This window comes from Haemorhous mexicanus, chromosome 2, assembly GCF_027477595.1.
Source record: "Haemorhous mexicanus isolate bHaeMex1 chromosome 2, bHaeMex1.pri, whole genome shotgun sequence".
Taxonomy (NCBI): domain Eukaryota; kingdom Metazoa; phylum Chordata; class Aves; order Passeriformes; family Fringillidae; genus Haemorhous; species Haemorhous mexicanus.
Genome location: NC_082342.1, coordinates 75,706,943 through 75,725,022, shown reverse-complemented (window position 1 = coordinate 75,725,022; position 18,080 = coordinate 75,706,943). Strand labels below are relative to the sequence as shown.

Sequence of the window (18,080 nt, the reverse complement as noted above, 5' to 3'; positions counted from 1 at the left end):
ATATTGTTTGTGCTCTCTGCAGGCATAGAGGGATATTTTTTGGTTTCTTACTTTTTATGAGTATTAGTTTTTATTGTTCTGTTATGAAAAAGTCATTGAGGTCTCCTTGAAAGAAGAAAAAATTCTTTTGAAGCTTAGAAACAGGGCTGATATGCTAAATAGATGTTTATAATGTAGGCATGATTTGAGCAATATGTCATTTCAATTATCTCTTCAGAATTGTTTCCCAGTTATTATTTAAGACCTTAAGAGCAGCTGTAACAAAATGTTTCTTAACTGATTTTCTACAGTGAGGTCGGTGCTCAGATAGCAAAACACAAGTTTTGAATTAAAAGCAGTGAACCAGTAAATAACAAATTAATAAGGTTTAACTGAATTGAGTAGAGTTTAATTTATGAACTGAAGAGAAATTTTGGTAAAGGAAATCAAGTAGGGAGTATGTTCCAGTATTCCAGGGCAGAACCAACTCTTTTGCAACACTTTGTGCAATTCAGCAATGTCACTATTAATTGCAGCAGTGGTAAAAAGTATTTGCACTATTTCTCTTTAACTAACTTATGCAACAACTTGTGTTTTGAGCTGCATTTGACATTCCCTGATAATGAAGCCAGCAAGACAAACGAACAAACAAAACTCCAAGGAGGGATCCTCTCATTCAGTTTCAGTTAATTCCTCTTTTATTCCTTTTCTTCAAGTTATTAGCATAAACAGAGAAGGAAATCTAAACCTACCACAATTGTTTTCTATAAGGTAAATTCTGGATAAGTAAAAGAGAATTCACCTAGTTTATTGCATTTTAATTTATGATCACAATAAAGAAATTAATGCTTTCAGCAAAAAGACAAGATGCTCTGTTGAATGGTCTGTAATAAGAGAATATAAAGTAGCTTCAAGTAGAGGCTAAAGTAATAGAAAAATGACTTTCAATTTTTTCAATTTTTATATTTTTTTTATTTTACTGCTCACTTCTTCATAGGTATTTTAATAATTAGCAACTTTACATAAATCAATTATAGATATATAATAGCCAGATGCATTTGACGAAAGAAGTATATACTAGAAAATGCTGCTTTTCTAAAAAATCTATACATGATTTATTCTGGTCCTTTTAATAAACAAATTCAGATAGGTCAGTGGCAGTAACAATGAAGCCTGAAATGTAGGCTTATAAATATTATAATTCCAATTTATCTTTTTATGACATTTTAGTGCTACACTAGACAGCTGCTTGCAAATAGACAGACCTCTGTTTCCCCTCAGAAATTAAAAAAAGAAAAACCCTAATTATGGCTTGGGAAATAGCATAAGTAAGACATTTTAATTTTATCAATATTGTAAGGAGCTGCAGTCTCCTGAAACCTTGCTAAAAGATTAGCATGACATGGCAGGTGGGATGTTTCATTTCCATTTCTTTTTTCATTTTATAAAGTTCCTAATTACATGTCAGATTACAAGCAGGTAGCAGTTTTTTCCTTGTTAACTTTCAGTGTTGAAAGAATTGAATAAAATAGTTTTGTTATCCTGTGCAAAGCCCCAGGATTCTCTTGGATTAAGGACTGGTTCTTGAAATAGCTACTCTGTCTATACCAAACTGTCAGCACAGAAAATTGTGATTTAAGAATGAGAAGTAACACCATTCACTAGCACAGGCAGATGTCCAGAAAATCCCATGAACTATTTGAGTCAGCAAAACCATGCTCTCACTCAGGATGATAAGAAGGTGATCTGAGATACAGTATTTTCAGTGAACCGATACTCTAAGTCTCAGTGTAATCACCCAGCCAAGAGTTCTTTCACAAAGTTTCTGATTTCTTAATTTTTGAGGAGGTCTGAGAAGAAATATATCTACTGCTGGAACTGTTTCTCATTTCTTAGGAAGAACAGGATAATACAGTAATTGTCCTTCATCTGACAAGCAATTTTTGTTAATTTACAAGTAATGTTCTGTCTTTCCCCTTCACTTTATTAGAATTAAAGATTATACCGTTTCAGAGCTCCAGAGGAAGGAGTTTCTTATGTTGCAAAAAAAAGAGAGAAAAATCTGTATCTTTTATTCCTAATATCTTGGATAATAGCTATTTATTTCACTTAGTTTCATGCGCACAATAATAAGAACTTATAGAGTCTAAATAAAGGTATGAATTTTACTTTGTTTTTTTTAATGTATAATAGGAACTTTGAAAATGAATGAATGTATGAATAATTGTGGGGTTATTTGATTTTGTTTCCTTTAATGAGTCTTACATTTCCTGTCAGCTAAACTTTGTTGTATATTAATAAAATTATTACTATTAGGATTGAAGTTATTACCAAACTCCTTTCTGAAATACATAATATTTGTTTCCTGCTTTCAGTTACCAATGGTCTTCATACTACATAAGAAACTTCTTCTTTGAAAATGTATTTTTAGGCATTCTCTTATGGAAAAAAAATGAAGGTATATTACAGAAAAAGTAGGGCAATCCAAAACAATATTGAATTACTGTGTACATGCTTCAGCGTCATCATTTATATGTAAGTTTTGTATATTTTATTCATGAGACCTCTATTTCCTTCTCCATTACATTTTAATTCTGCTTCACTCTGTTTGACATCCAAGACGAGCTGTTTCAGACTCCGGCAATTTTTAAGTCAAAGGAAAATTTAAGAAACAAACTCTGGAAAAAAAGTTTAGTTTTTACTTTTACAGTTTTGTCAATATCAATTTAAAAGGGCAAGATTTTGAGTTGCTGACATGTGCTGACCCCTAGGTTTTTCATTTTGCAAACTTAGAGAAAGTTCCACACTGAGCCAGAGACTGAAAAGCTCATCAGGTTAAAACATCGTGTTTTGAGCTTCAACAGTGTTAAACTGATGGAGGCATTTAAAATAAAATCGTGCTTTGCATAGTGTTTCCAGTAATTTATTTCTATTAGATGCTGTTGTGGACTTAAAGAGAATAGGGATAGGAAACTAGGGTGAATGTGGGGGAACCCAATGGAACAAGAAAAAGGAGATTTTAGAAAACGGAGAACAAAAATAAAATTGAAAGAAATGAACTATGTTTGAATGCTCAGAGATCTGAAAATCCAAGGGAAAAATTTTACTATTTTTCAGTGTGAAGTAAACTGTGGATAAATCTTTCCTTCAAGCAAAGAAAAAGAAAAAAACTTCACTAATAAAGAAATTTGATATGTACAATAAATGTAAGACAATATAAATATGCAAACTACTTCTTTTGGGAATTTTTCCTTGATTCTATTAAAGATGTTTCACTAGTACATAATTTTGTAGACACAAGGACTTGAATATTACAACCTCCTCACTTTGATTTCCTGATTTCCTTCATGTCTTCTGGTCATGCACATTTTACTTTTAAAGTCATGTTTGTACCAAGTCATTCTTATCTCTTAAAATCTTTGCTTCACATATGGTATATCACATTTCTTAGGCTTTGTTGTGAATGGAGCTAGTTGCCAGATGTTCCAGGCAACCTTTTCATTGTCTCTATTGATGTATTCTGTGCATTCATTTCAACAGACAGCTGATGTTTGGGAGTGTATAATAGAGTCAAGAATGATTAAACATATCTTCTTACAGATTCAAAAAAACATTTGAGTATTTGATGAACTAATTAAGAAATGTAAGCAATAAATGCACTTAGAAATTCCCATTGGCAAGCTATGGTATTTAAGTAAACTTCACAAGAAATTTTCTTATGCTTATTCAACAAAGTTTGCACTACAGGTTGAAATAAAAGAATTTCAGATGTTCCTTATTTTCACATTATTTAATATATTTTAATATTGTGGGAATATTGGAGGAGTGTGGACAATCCTTTTATATGCAAGTGCTTAGGATAGGGACATTTTTGTTGTGGTTAATATTCAATACACAGACTGCAGCCTGGGAAGTATTCCATGCCTCAGCAGCTGAAGATGCCCTTAAGGAAGCTGCAACCCATAGAGATGCCTGCTGGAGCAGGCTGGAGTTGTGTCTTGCACAGAGCCTGTTTTCCATCAGGTCCTGTGAAGCTGTTGGGAGCCCAGACTGAAGCGGTCTGTTCTTAAATCCCCACACCCCATGGAAAGGGCCCATGCTGGGTCAGTTTGGGAAGAGCTGCTGCCCATGGGAAGGACACTCACTGGTGAAGTATGGAGAACTGCCTTCACAGGTGGCACTCCGTACTGGAGCTGGAGAAGAGCATGAGGGGGAAGGAACATCTGAGACAACTGGCTGTTAGCTGACCACAGCCCCCACTGCCCACCCCTGTGTGCTGCTCAGGAAGAGGAGGCAGAGAAATCGTGAGTGATTTTGATCATGGGAAGAATAGACGTGTGGGGGGATGTTGTTATTTGTTTTAGCTCTTGTTGTTTCTCATCATCTTACTCTATTTTTAATGGGCAAAAATTTAAATTATTTTAACCAAAATGTAGCCTTTTTTTTTTTTATGAATGTAGATGAAGAGTGATCTTCTTGTCTTTATCACAAGCTCACAAGTTTTTCACCTAAATTTCTCTTCCTATCCTGTTGAGGAGGGGGAGTGAGAGATGGGCAAGATAGAGGGCTTGGTAGCCAGCCAAGGTCAAACCCAGCACAAGGGATTATACCTCTCAAACTGATCTTTCTGGCTTTATTCTTTAAAAGAGTTTTAATTTCTCAGGAAAAAAAAATTATACTGAAGCTCACATGCCCCATTTCAGGCTCACTTTTCAACATTAATAACAGGACAAAATATACTGAATATACTTGCACAAAACAGGGCCAATTACAGATCCTATTTATGAGTAATTCTATAGTCTTAATTTCACAGCCTTTTGAGTTGTAACTGGCACAGGAAAAAGAGATCAGCTAAAGAGCTTCAGTAAAGGAAGTCTTGTGTTGCCAGTGCCATATTACTATCATGGTATAAGGGCAATGATGTTGCTGCCAAGACAGAGTCAATGTCATGTTGACACCATAACTGCAATTAGGCAAAGAATACTTTACATTTTTGGTCATGGGTACAAGAGAACCACCAGGCCTAAAGGAGTGATATTCTGTTTCAGTGTACTCCTGAAATATGGAACAATCTTCTACTCAGACTTTCTTTTTCCTTCACAGAGAAACACCTATTGTGCTCTGCTACAGAGGAATGTAACCCTGATAACGAAAAAATAATTAGTGATAAACTGCTTATGTGTTATTTAATCAGGTTTAAAAAGAAAATGTGCTGAAAGGACATGTATTCCATATAGAGGTAATTATTTACTGAATTGTGTGGGAATTAAATTAGGCTTTTACAGAAAATAAGCAAACAAAATCCATATTTGAAGGATATTGCAGTGCGTAGAAGTGTCATTCATTTTACAATAACTTAAATCCAAGGAACTGACAAAATGAAGATAATTTTTAGAGTACTTTTATACCCACACACCACATGTTCCCTGACAGATTGAATAATTTTCAACAGCAACTTCAGTCTGCTTCTGCCAGATAAGGAAACATTGCATGTATTTTCAGTCTCTTCCATTGTGTAAAACATTTCCTTAGTTATGCTCCCATGCTTCCTCTCCAGTCCCCAATGCATATTGCATTGTTTCCTTAAGCTATGCATATGTAATAACAATGAAGACAAATTCTTAATTGTACAGACATAGATTTGAATATTACATTTATGTTTTGTTTTGGTTGGTTGGTTGTAGATTTGTTTTGTTTTGTTTGTTGGGTTTTTCTTCCGTTGGAGTTGGGTAGAGTTTACAGTACTGCAAAAAGTTGCAAAATTAGAGTAGTTATATATTTTTATTAGTATAGCTAGTTAACCCTATAAGCCTAAAATTAGCCAGTTTAAGTAATTAAAGATAGGTCTCTGATAAAAGCACTGACATAACCTTGGCTATAGCAGATTTTAAATTACAGCATCATCCTGCATACTACCTTTCATGGCCATATGTATTTTGCTTTGGCAGTCAATGAAAAATAAAATTGTTGGTGGAACTTTAAGAACAGTAAATGAAACATAACAACTGTAAATGATACCTTTGCAAAAGAAAGATATTTGCAATTATCAATTCATACACTATTTAACTACTTATTGTTTTAAGTAATAGTAAAATGAGATTTATTCTAGTGTACACTTTGTTCCCATAAATAAAACTTTGTATTTTCTGTTTAGAAAAGCAGGTTTTTTACTGCTAGATAATCAAATTAGCTCCATAAATGTCAGCTGTTTGTGATTACCAAGTGTTTCTCAAATGCTTTAATCTGGCTTTTTAAAATCTGAGAGTGACTGTGTTGTTGTTAGATATCTTCCAAATAAAAGCCCAATTACTTAAGACAGTAGAACAAATAGAGAAAAATATGTGAAATAAAGAGTGAAGTGGCACATCCCTGCCATGACTTTTGAAATATCATAGGCAGTGGCTTGGCAACTAGATCACCCAATTCCTGCTGGGATGCAGCTCATCAGATCCCATAGACCTCTGAAGGTTCAGGTTCCTCTGGAGGTCTCAAACCTGATCTTCTGTTACATTGGGACAGACTTTGCTCCCCCACTCCCTGCCTTGCAGTCCATCCCCTTGAGAGCTGTGAGGGCAGAGATAGCCAGTGGATTGAGATGAGAAAGTTCTTGAGTACCTCATCCTTCTCCTTCTATGTTTTTATCAGTTTACCTTTATATTAATTTGGTAATTAACAGTAATTAACAATTAATCAATAGCAATTATTCGTAATATCAAGTTGCAAGAAATTACTATATATGCTTTAGAGTTTGAGTACTTGGAAGTACTATTAATTACACAGAAACTAATTGCAGGTTCAGAAACAAAAATTTGCTACTCATGCAGAAGTGGTAAGAATTAAATTGAAAAATGAAGTACTAGTTTGGAGTTATTTTCCTCTTAAGTCATTCATCACACTAATATGTGATGCAGGACTCTGACCAACATGGAATGAAACATTTTACAGTCAAAGACAGATTTTGTCCCTAATGATATTTTGTGACTTTTGCATAAGTTATTCTGAGGATAGTGAAGCTGAAAACTTCTTTATACAGATTTCATTAATAAGCAGCAACTTATTTCTATGCTTGTATTCATTTTTTTAAATTTATATTTGCTGTCAATCTCATACATAGCATTTCACTTGCGTTCATGTAGTGAACTATGCTAATAATGCAACATGTAGTCCAATTTAATTTCATATAGTTATTCTTTTCAATTTAGATTAGTAAAAATGTGCTGTTCACTTAAACACCATCCAAGCGAGGTCTATAAAGAAAATTGTTGGGAAACCAAGTGGAAAATAGAGTCTTCACTGGAATCTTAAATGTTTGTTGGTTTTTTTTTTTTTCCTAAATGAGAGCCATTAAAACACAAGTTTACGCAGGACATCACTTATTCCAATTATTTTCCATGGTTTTTGGCAGGTATCAGAAAGATAACAATCAAAACAATACTTAAAGTTTAATGGGCACAACCACTTAGTGAAAAGGTCTAATTATCTCAAAGGTAATCAAATGAAAATGAAATGAAATTTAAGGAGCAGCAAGCAGCATATTGGTTATTACAATTTCAAAAACAGGTTTGGGAAATATGAAGACACATATCACTACTATTATTTCATAGTACAGAGTTATCAGAGAAACCAGTATAGAATTCAAATGGGGATACATCTGATTTTTTGTAATATATTTCAAATCCATCTTAGGCAATTTTAACAATATCTACACTTCCAAAGGACTGTAGATATTGTCCTCTGATGTCTCTCTGCCAAAATAAACAGAATTTTAAAAGAAAATATAACTTTATGAGGTTTTTTTATTATTAATCACATGCATAAGATGGATTGGAAGTGACAGAGAAACTTGTCACATGTAGGTAAAGAAGGAATATTAAATGAGTTCTTCCAGGGGAATGACTTTACATGTGTTGTCACTCAAGAATGACTGTTATGATACAATATTTGAAACTTCTGCTTTATTCTCATAAACATGATGAAGCTAGTTAGCTGTGGATTTAACAGTTAGGGCTGTAGTGCATCACTACCATGAATGCAGTGTTAAGGCAGGAGATGTGGAATATTAGGCATGCTCACAGCTGTTTTCCCCACCCATTTAGGCTGAGGATGGCCATATTCTTACAAATCCATAGAGCAGTTAATATTTCCTGCTGACATTGACTCTTGACATGCAGGTCTACAAGCATGAAACATCCTCTTTAACACATCTTTAAATGTCTGCACCCAAATATTCTCCGTTTATCCTTTAACTTAGACCACAGCTGTAAACAAAATACATAACATATTTCTCCTAGTGCTTTAGGAGCCATTCAACATGGCTGAAAATATTGGAAGCCTTTGAAAGTGACTTGCAGTGAGCGACTGATCTTCATATTCTCCAGATTAAAGAAAGAGAAATAAGCAGAATTGTTCACTTTACAATAATATTTATCTGCTTTAAAGTTTATTCACAATAAACTGATTCAAAGTAAATATATCTATATTGTGTTGTGTCCATTTGACATCCTATCAAAAAAGCATTTTATTGCACAGAAATGCTCATTATTTTTTATCTGTTAGGCTTGAAACATTGGGATTTCTTTTTCTTATTTATTGAAATAAATTCTGAAGACCACTACAGTTCTGGAAGTTCATCTCAAATGAGAAATTTAAAGCTGGGTTTATTTCAGATAGATGAAGAACTATTATGAACTGTGTGTCTGATAGCTATAAATAGAAACAATATTGCTATAAATAGGGTATTACCACACATTTCTTTAAGAAGTAAAATATTAAAATATTAAATCTAAAATGATAAATAAATAATAGGTTATGTAGTCAAATATATTATAAGCCAGTACATTTATATCCTTTATTAACTAATTATATAACATATATTATTACTATCTATTATAAAGGTTAATATTTTAGAAAAAAAATAGGAATTTAATATAGAAATACTTATTTAAAAATACTTTATTTACATACTGATTATTCTGCATATCATAATACAATGTTATATATTTCACCCTATGTAATTGTAACATTATTTTATTTTAATTCCAGTATAATCACATAATATAATGTAATATCATAATATTAATCTATGTAATATAATAATTTAATATTAAAAAGTGATTTATTAAATGTTGACACAAAGTTAAGGATGCTTTCTGTTCCTCCTACATATACTAAAATTAACTGAGGCTTATACATATACTGCTGTTAAAGTTTTTAGTTGTTCTGCATGCATTAAGACTGGATTTTTTGTTATAATTTCAATCTCTGGTAAAATCCTTTGTCAATTATTATAAGCCTGGAGCCCTTGTTGTTAAACTTCCTTTGACTTTAAATTATGCTTGTTTCATTTTTTCTTATTTATGTTAACATTTCAGTAATTGCCATTAAATTGCAGTGAACTGCTAGTCCCCAGAGAGCAGGGAAACCCAGAGCATTAGCAAAGAATATTATGGGTTGTAGGACATGGTTCCTAAAATCAGAATGTGTCTCCACTTGAGCAAACTTCTGCTAACTGCAGCCATAGAGGGACACACATCTTGAGACAAAAAGACACCTCCTAGAAACCATATCAATCTCACAGACACACAAGAAAATGGACTTGGGAAACGAGTTAAATCATGATACAAAAGCAAGAAAAACCTTTGTGTGTGTGAGCAGCAAAGTAATAGAAAGTTTCTTACATTTATATGCATTTCACAATGTTGCCCCACGGCATTACAACTTTAAGGCACCTGGGCTAAGAGGACATTTTTCCCTCAGGGATGGTTTGCTTCATAGGTTCATGAAGGGCAGAAAAAAAAGTGTTTTTTGTAAAAATGGTGAAACAGGAAAAACATCTGGCAGATTGGCAGGCGTGGGCAAAAGCCACTACCTTTGCTACCCTTCCACTAACATACAAATTTCAGAGAAACAGAAGTCCTACATGATGGTAAGGTTTGTTACTAGGTGAGAAAGATGGAAACAGCACCTTTGCTTTCATGGGAATATTATGCATGGAACATATTAAAGCACTCCAGAGCTGTCAATAAAAACAGATGTTTTAGTGCATGTTTTAGTAAAGGAACAGCTACTACAGGACTCCTGTTTCCACATGAAAATAAAACACAGCTACATGAAAAAATGTTGGTCTCATATAATAAAAAAAATAAAATTAAAAATGCATGACTGCTCAAACTGGCTTCTTTTAGCAGCTGAACTTTTTGCCAGATGGCATTTTCTAAAGAATAATGCATCATCTATCCTCTAGAGACAGGATAAATCTGGTATAACCATACAGTCAGCAGGAGTAGATTTACAGGTTCTGCCCTGGTATCTTAACAGAAACCCATTTCTGGACATGCAGAATCAAGTAAACTGGTTCAGTTGAATAATCATGTCATGGACACATATGGCATAAATATTGTGGGATCATGGTCTGAACAGTATTTTTGAGTTTATTAGTGGAGTTGACATAGTGTAATCCTCTTTGTCATTGCCTCTCTATTGGACATAAAGCTGCAAATGACTAGGAAATCTGCTTCTGTCTCCATTTTCTTTATAAATGACAGAAGAATTTTCTTGAAGGTCCACCCCACATGTATTTTATGAGATTAGACAAGTTTCAAGAAAGCCTATGGCAAGAGAAAAATGTTTCTTACTTTATCTATTTGATGTCTTCATCACTTGAAGTACAAGTTGATCTTTTTTTCCTCGCAAAATGAGCAAATATGGAAATTCTTCACCAGTTATTTATTATTTATTCATCTGGGGTTCTAATTTCTCCTGAACTTTCTGGTCTTTCTCTTCCTGGAAGTTAAATATTAAACTAACAGAGACAGGAATATGTTGAAGTCATTTTTTCCAAGTCTTCTCTTATATTCTCTTATGTTCAGCAGTGCTCTGCTGACTGGAATAGAGATGCTTCAAATTGCCACTTGTCTTATAGCAAAATGAGAATTAGAATTATTACCCCCAGAGCAAAACTAAAGTTACTTATTAAGAAAATGAATAACTATAGGTAACATAGAAAAAATCATAGCTAGGATGGCATTAAAAGTAAAAGTCACTCACATGACATTGTCTAAAATACAGCAGATGTTTCTGGCAGTTCACTCTAAGATATATGAGGTTATAGTAGAATAAATGGATGCAAGGATTGCTAGAAAAATGAGATGAGAGGCTAATAGATCTTTGACTGTTTATGAGATATAACTGCAATCTATACATCTGCCAATGATGGAATATAGCTATCCAAACTAAGAGCAATCTTGGCACATGAGTAAATTGATATAAACTGTGTATGAATACATTCAGTCTGGAAAGGACATTTTCCATCTATCATGCAATGATATTCTATAGTAGCTTCACTCTCAGTGAACTATGAGCAAAAAATGTTGCTATATTCAAGCAAATGTTTGATATATCATGAAAATAATTACACACTGTGATTGTCTTCAAGGGCATGCAACTGACTCAGTGCTTCAAAAGTATGATTACTACTATAAATCTATATACCAATTTTAAGATTTAACTGAGATTCCTGAAGCACAGAAGAAGCATTTACCTGAAAATGGTTGGAAAAAAAAAAAAAAAGGAAGGAAAAAAGGAGAGATGTCAGTTTCATTGAGAGCAAGGTTGCATATCTGTACAAAAACACACAGGCAAAGTGATTACAAAAATAGTCTATCTCAAGCATCTGGCTGAAAATTGAATTCTTACAGTTTTCAGTGTATCATGGGAATCTGTGTGAGCTAAAAGTTTTCTCCAGCTAGGCAGACTGGAAGTTGCATTTGTACATGTATGTGTGTATGTATATAATTGCAAGCAATACAACATGCTTGACATCTCTTCATCAGAGAAGGAATTATCCACCTAAAACTACTGAAATTCTGGTTAGGCGTAATATGCTGACCTTTGTTTCATATTAATACTTACAGCAGGGTGCCATCATTGCTGACTCCACACTTTCTTCAGGTAAGCTGAGCCTCTGGTGGACAGATAGAGACAACACTCCTGTGTGGCAAGACAAGAAGTTGGGTTTTATTTGTTACACTAAATAAAGAGACACCACCATTTGAAAAGGAGTCTGAACCACTCCATGGATGACAATTCTGTGTAGTGTGCTTTGTCTGTCCACCATCTCCTGAAAGCTGCATGAAATTGAGGTTCCCAACAACTGAAGAAAGGTAAGGGTTACTCATGATCCATATTTCCTTTTCTCTTTTTATCTTATTATTAAAAGAAATTTAGTATGCTTTTGTACCTTTTTTATTGGCATCTGGAATGAAACCTGCAAACAGTCCAGTGCAAACCAGATATTTTTTCTTGCTACAGAAACTTCTCCTACATTCATATAAACTGTTTTTCCTGGATATATTTGGTTTGTTTTTTTTTTTTTTTTTCCTTCTTGCATGTGATATTGAATCAGACCCTTAAAGTTCTTTTTCTCTAATAAGTAAGTTGCTGGCACTCCACTTTATGCATGTTATCCATTATTGTAATTGGAAACCACAATAAATGAAGAATGAACTGCAGATCAAAAAATTGTTGTGAAGAAAATAATGCAAAGTTCCATGCCAGATAGGTAGATAAAATTCATAGATGTTTTGTTCCTTTATTTCTTTTGTTTGGATGCTTTTTCTTTTCCTTTTTAGCTCAAGTTTATTCTAGGCATGTACTTCCCTTATGTCCTTACATTTTTCCTTTTTTCTAATTAATCTTTCTCAATTCTCATTTTTTAGATGAGAATTTTTTTTCTGTTTTACTCCTAATCTTTTAAAACAAATAAAATCAGCATCAATTATATGTGCACCAACAGATGAGCATGAATGAATATATTTGATATCTCTGTTTTGCCATAAGGAGTTTAAGATTCCACATGCAGTTTTCTATTTTCATATTCCCAGGAAGGCAAGAAAACCAGTAAACTCAGATGTTTCAATATTAAAGCAGATGTGGTAAAAAAGAAGGATATTAGATTAGTCATTCCATAACATATGTCTTCATATATGTTAAAAAAATCAGTATATGCTGAGCCAGGAGCTCTAGGAAGGTCTCTACCTCACTTAGAAACTTGTCAAGGCATTTATTGTAAGTGTCAAGTTTTATCATCACTCTCAATAGCGTATATTTATAGAGGCTTTAATGTGGGGTTTGATTTATGAGCTCAGAGAGTACAGCACAAGCACATATTTGTAAAGCTGAGTATTGTTATCTAAAATTATTATCCTAATAATGATAGTTCATAAATTATCCAGCAGCTTAAATATTTACAATAAAGCCCATTGCAGTCCTAATTGTTGCTTGTTAGAATAATAACATGACTGTGACTGGATCAAGCACTGCTTCTTGGCATATCACCACCAAACTTGTCTGTGGGATCGGATCCAAAAGAAAACTTGAAGAGCACCTGCATTCACCAAAGAAGTTCTGTTCGAATATTCACTGGTTTACTCTCTTTTATGCTTACTCCCTTTGTGCAAAATTAAAATATTTGCTTGAGATAGAGATGATATGATTCAAAGCTCTGGCTGCTTATCTGGATCTGTTGCATGTGTCCTTCCTTTCTGATGTTGCTGAGTCTTTGTTCTGGATTAAGTATTTCATTTGCTCATATTTTTAGTGAATTACCTTCAGCTATTCTCAGCTTTACCATACTGTAACTCATTCCTTTGGTTAGTCTATCCAAATAAAGAAACATTTATTATTCTTTTTCCATTTGCTTTATTTCAGAGAACTCTACAGAAGTTATAAATGTAGATGACACACTATTCTTGATCTGGGTTTTTGGTTTTGTATTGCATTGCACTACAATGGCTTTTTCTGCAACATTTACAAGTAAGGTTTCTAGTATATATACATAGTTATAGCGGGGAAAACAGTAATCTGCTGCCTAAAAAAATGCCTTTTTTTCTATCGTTTTTTTTTTTTCTTAATTTTTTCTGAACAGAGGAATTATAATTTCTTCTAGTGTTCTTTTTTACTTCTTGAAAAGTCCACTGGACACCTTATGTAGATGATAAAATGATGAGTTAAATTATGTTTACTTTTAAAATGAAAATTGTATGTGGTTTTGAGCATAAAGAAAATATAAAACATGAGGAAAAACTTACTGCATGAAAAAAACTGGGAGAAAGGGAGGGAGTCTCTTTATGAAATCTATTCAGTTTTACAAATGTACAGCAGACACAACTGGGGTTTTAGTTGCTTCACCTCTATCTGCTTCTCAATCTCAATTCATACCTGTCTCACTTCTGGATGATTTTCTCTGCTTTTTTAACTGTAGTTTAATTTTTAACAACCAGAACCAGACATTTTAGGCAGTTTCTCCTTTTTCCTCCCTAGCATGCCAGACTATGTCACAGAGTATGAAAAAGATCCCCAAGTAAAACTCATGGTGTTCATCAGTCTGCCTCTTTGATGCCTGCTTTTATTACATTTGGTGCCTTGCCCATTCAGAAAACCAAATAGAAAATTTTCTACATATTGTTTCATATGACCTTGAGAATGTCTTATACTCATTTCCACTCTTTCTATTGACCTGCATTTGGCAATCATAACAGAACCTCACTATTACAAACCTTGGTCTGCTGCCAGAACTGGAGGGAATAAGGTACAATGCCTGTCAATTATGATTTCCTATGCATTTTGTTGATGAAACAACTCTCCAAACACTTTCTGAACCCATCAACTGAGATTTTCTTTTTTAATTCTCTTTTATCTTTTAATTCATACCTCCCTTTTGTGTAAGTTTTCAATGTTGGCAGATGGACTGGCTTTTTCTACAGTACCATTCTGTTTTATAGAGTATTCCAGATTCAGGAATCATTTACTTTTCTCCCCATTGAAAAATATGTGCAAAAAAAGTGTTTCTTCAGCATTTTTTGGTTAATACTTTAGAGATAAAATCATCCCCTCTACCCCACCAACACCCTGATCTTTTAACTTGGCAATTATCTTTGACATGCTATCTTTTAGGAAATTAAAGTTTTCCTTTTTTTTTTTTTTTTAATTGTTGCAAGGCTTAGGAAACAAGTTCTCTCTGTTCACACTAGTTTTGATTCTGTAACAACAGTGTTTTTCCATCTATAAAAGATAAATGCTTCCTGACTTAGAATGTATAAATGAACTGCATAAATATCATACACCTTTGAATAGTTGCGTAAACAGCCAACACATTTCCAAATCCTGAAGAGGGTCAAGCTAAAAAAAACACCTAATAATTACAACAGGGATGTTAGAATTTAGTAGAGCTTAGCCTGTAGGGATTGGTACATTGGTTGCTTTAAAATCATTCTTCTAGTTTGAAAAACAGATATGAACAGAAAAATAAGGGATCTGTGTTTATTTCTTCAGAACTTCAAGTATCCTGGTGAAGGAGCTGGGCCTGTTTAGCCTGGAGAAAAGGAGACTCAGGGGAGTCCTTATCATTCTCTACAGCTACCCGGAAGAAGGTTGTAGCCAGGTGGAAGTCAGTCTTTTCTCCCAGGCAAGTACTTGCAGAAAGAGGACACAGTCTTTATCAGCACCTGGAGAGGTTTATTAGGTTAGAGATCAAGGAGAATTTTTCATGGAAAGGATTGTTAAGATTGGAATGGCTGCCCAGGGAAGTGGTGCCATCATTGTCCTTATGACTGGATGTGGCACTCAGTGTAGTGGTGTAGTTTACGAGGTGGTGTTCAGTCATTGGTTAAACTTGATAGCCTTAGAAGCCTTTTCCAGCCTAAACAATTCTATGATTCTGTGTTTTTTAAAATAGTATTTCCATTTTGGTGAACTTATGAAATCTTATTTTCATCAGATTCTGTCTCTTACAGGAGATTTGATTTTATCAGCCACTCTTCAGATTTACTTTGCTACTAATATTATTCTAGTGAAATGATACTAGACCCTAGCATTTTGTGACATCCCTTTTCTGTGTGGCACATTTACTGTAATGCCTGAATAGTTATAGGTTGGAAATTATAGATTGCAATGCTAATATTTAGAAAATAATGATTATGAAAATTCTAGAGATGCTCGGCTTGACAGCAAAACTTATGCAGCTAAAACCTTTTTGTTTTAATTTATTTAAACAAGGGAAAATGTTTTCATTGAGCAGGAAGGATAAAAAATTATTTTTTGAGGAACTACTGTTTTTTCCAATATAAAGTGAATGACTGATTGTTACTCTGAATCTACTAAATTACTCTAAGTAATTTGTGGAAAACGATATGAAAGCCATGCATACATATTCACATGCTTTGGGCTGGACTGAAATGATAAGCAAGGAATCTTGTTCTGGGGTGAAAGGCACTGCACCGGTAAGTGAGATAGGAACTAAAGCTTTCCAGGTCAAAATTGTGCACTGGAAAAACAAATAATTATTATGGACAAAATCACCAAAAAACCTGGGTATATATCTGTGTACAGGAAATAAAAAATAAATTAAAAATTCAAATTAATTCTTAATGTATTTACATTCTTATAACATGTTTGGAGAGAGAGACAAAACTGCAATTGTAAAGCAGTCCAAACCAGCTAGTTTGGTTTTCTGGGGCGATGTGATCAGTAAGCCTGCTGTCAGCATATAGCTATCATCTGAGTTGGAAAGAAAAAAAAAACTAGACAAACAACAGCTCTCTGGTGGGAATAAATGTACAGACTACCAAATTCTTGAGGAAGGCTGATTTCTGAGGTTGAGCTGCTGCAGGTGATGGCCAGGCTACAGCCAAATCAGACCTACTGACGTGTTGGAATGAGTGTGCTTTTTCCTCAAACAGCTGGATCACAGTGTTTTACATGGATTTGTATTCCATGCAGAATATGGATTTGCTGTAATATAAAGATCATGGAATAGAAATCATAATTTACTCACTATACTCATATTCCATCTTAAGAAATATTTAAATAATAGAATTATAAAACCATTTGGGCTGGAAAAGACCATTGAGTTCAACACTGCCAAGTCCACACCTTAGTACCATAGTTACAGGCCTTTTATAGAACAGCAGGAAAGATGACTTAACCAGTTCCCTGGGCAGCCTATTCCAATTCTTGACAACCATTTTTGTGAAGAATTTTCTCCACATATCCAAAATAAAATTGAATGCATTTTACTGTTGGGATTCTGTCCTCATGGCTACCTCAAATTACCCTAATTTTCTCCTCATACTACCTTACATTTCTCCACGACACGTCTGATTCATGACTTTCTAGTTAAGAAAAAAGGAGCATGTGATCTGAACAGTTTGCAGTGATGTAGCACTGCAATACACATTGCCATTGCTATTGCTGGATGTCTGTAAGGCCTCAGGGCTGGGGCTTATCAGGCCTGCTCTGTCTGAACTTCTGTTGACCTGCCTGCAAATTTGTTTTGCTCGGTTTAGTAGTGACAGAAGTTTCCTCATTTGACCAGGTGACTGCAGATGATTTGCTCTACTTTTAGAACAGCAAAACCATAGTTGCAGTAAGTATTTATTCTGAAAAATGTGCACAGCTCTAATACAATGCCATAAAATGGAGAAATACATATGTGGTAGGACAGCAGTGACGCAGAGAAGTACAGAGGACAGGATGCAGAGGAGTTCATGCATGGGGTACTAAGAGATAGGGAACAGACAGGGCACTAGAGACAATGCAATGATGAGCAATTCACCCATGATCAGTTAAATTCTGACATGGAGCTGAACAACATTGATTTTAGGAGCAATAAAAAAAAAAAAAAAAAACATATCTAGAGCACGTGGATACGTAATGAATTTGGATGTAACATGAAACTTCAGACCGATGAAGGGGAAAAAAAGGCTGTTAAAGTGTGTTAGGAAATGTGTCAACATTACCTCAGCTGGTCACTCACACAGAGGCAGGGAGACCCATCAACATGAAGATCATAGTCCTTCCTGTAAAGAATTCCAGAAAGCAAAAGTCATGGCCAACCTCATCTGCAATAGACCTGTACAGAGCAGAATGGAAACACCAACTTCAAGGCCGAAAGGAGCATTGGGAGGGTGGCCATAATACTTGGAATAGGGGCTGAATCTGAAAAGTGTGTGCACAGTGATTTTGTCTGCATTCTTTTTTCTGGTAACAACTAGATCTAGACCAATGAAGATTAGACTCATTATTTCATTTCTACCACAATGGAA

At 34.2% G+C, this 18,080-nt stretch overlaps 1 long non-coding RNA gene across 1 annotated transcript; it reads left to right on the top strand.

The window, feature by feature from the left end:
- The first annotated feature begins 4,080 nt into the window (after positions 1-4,080).
- LOC132324288 (uncharacterized) lies at positions 4,081-15,436 on the top strand. Its single transcript, XR_009485561.1, has 4 exons — positions 4,081-4,283; positions 11,892-12,140; positions 13,687-13,791; positions 15,310-15,436. It is a non-coding gene; the product is annotated as an uncharacterized LOC132324288 (long non-coding RNA).
- The last annotated feature ends 2,644 nt before the right edge of the window (positions 15,437-18,080 follow it).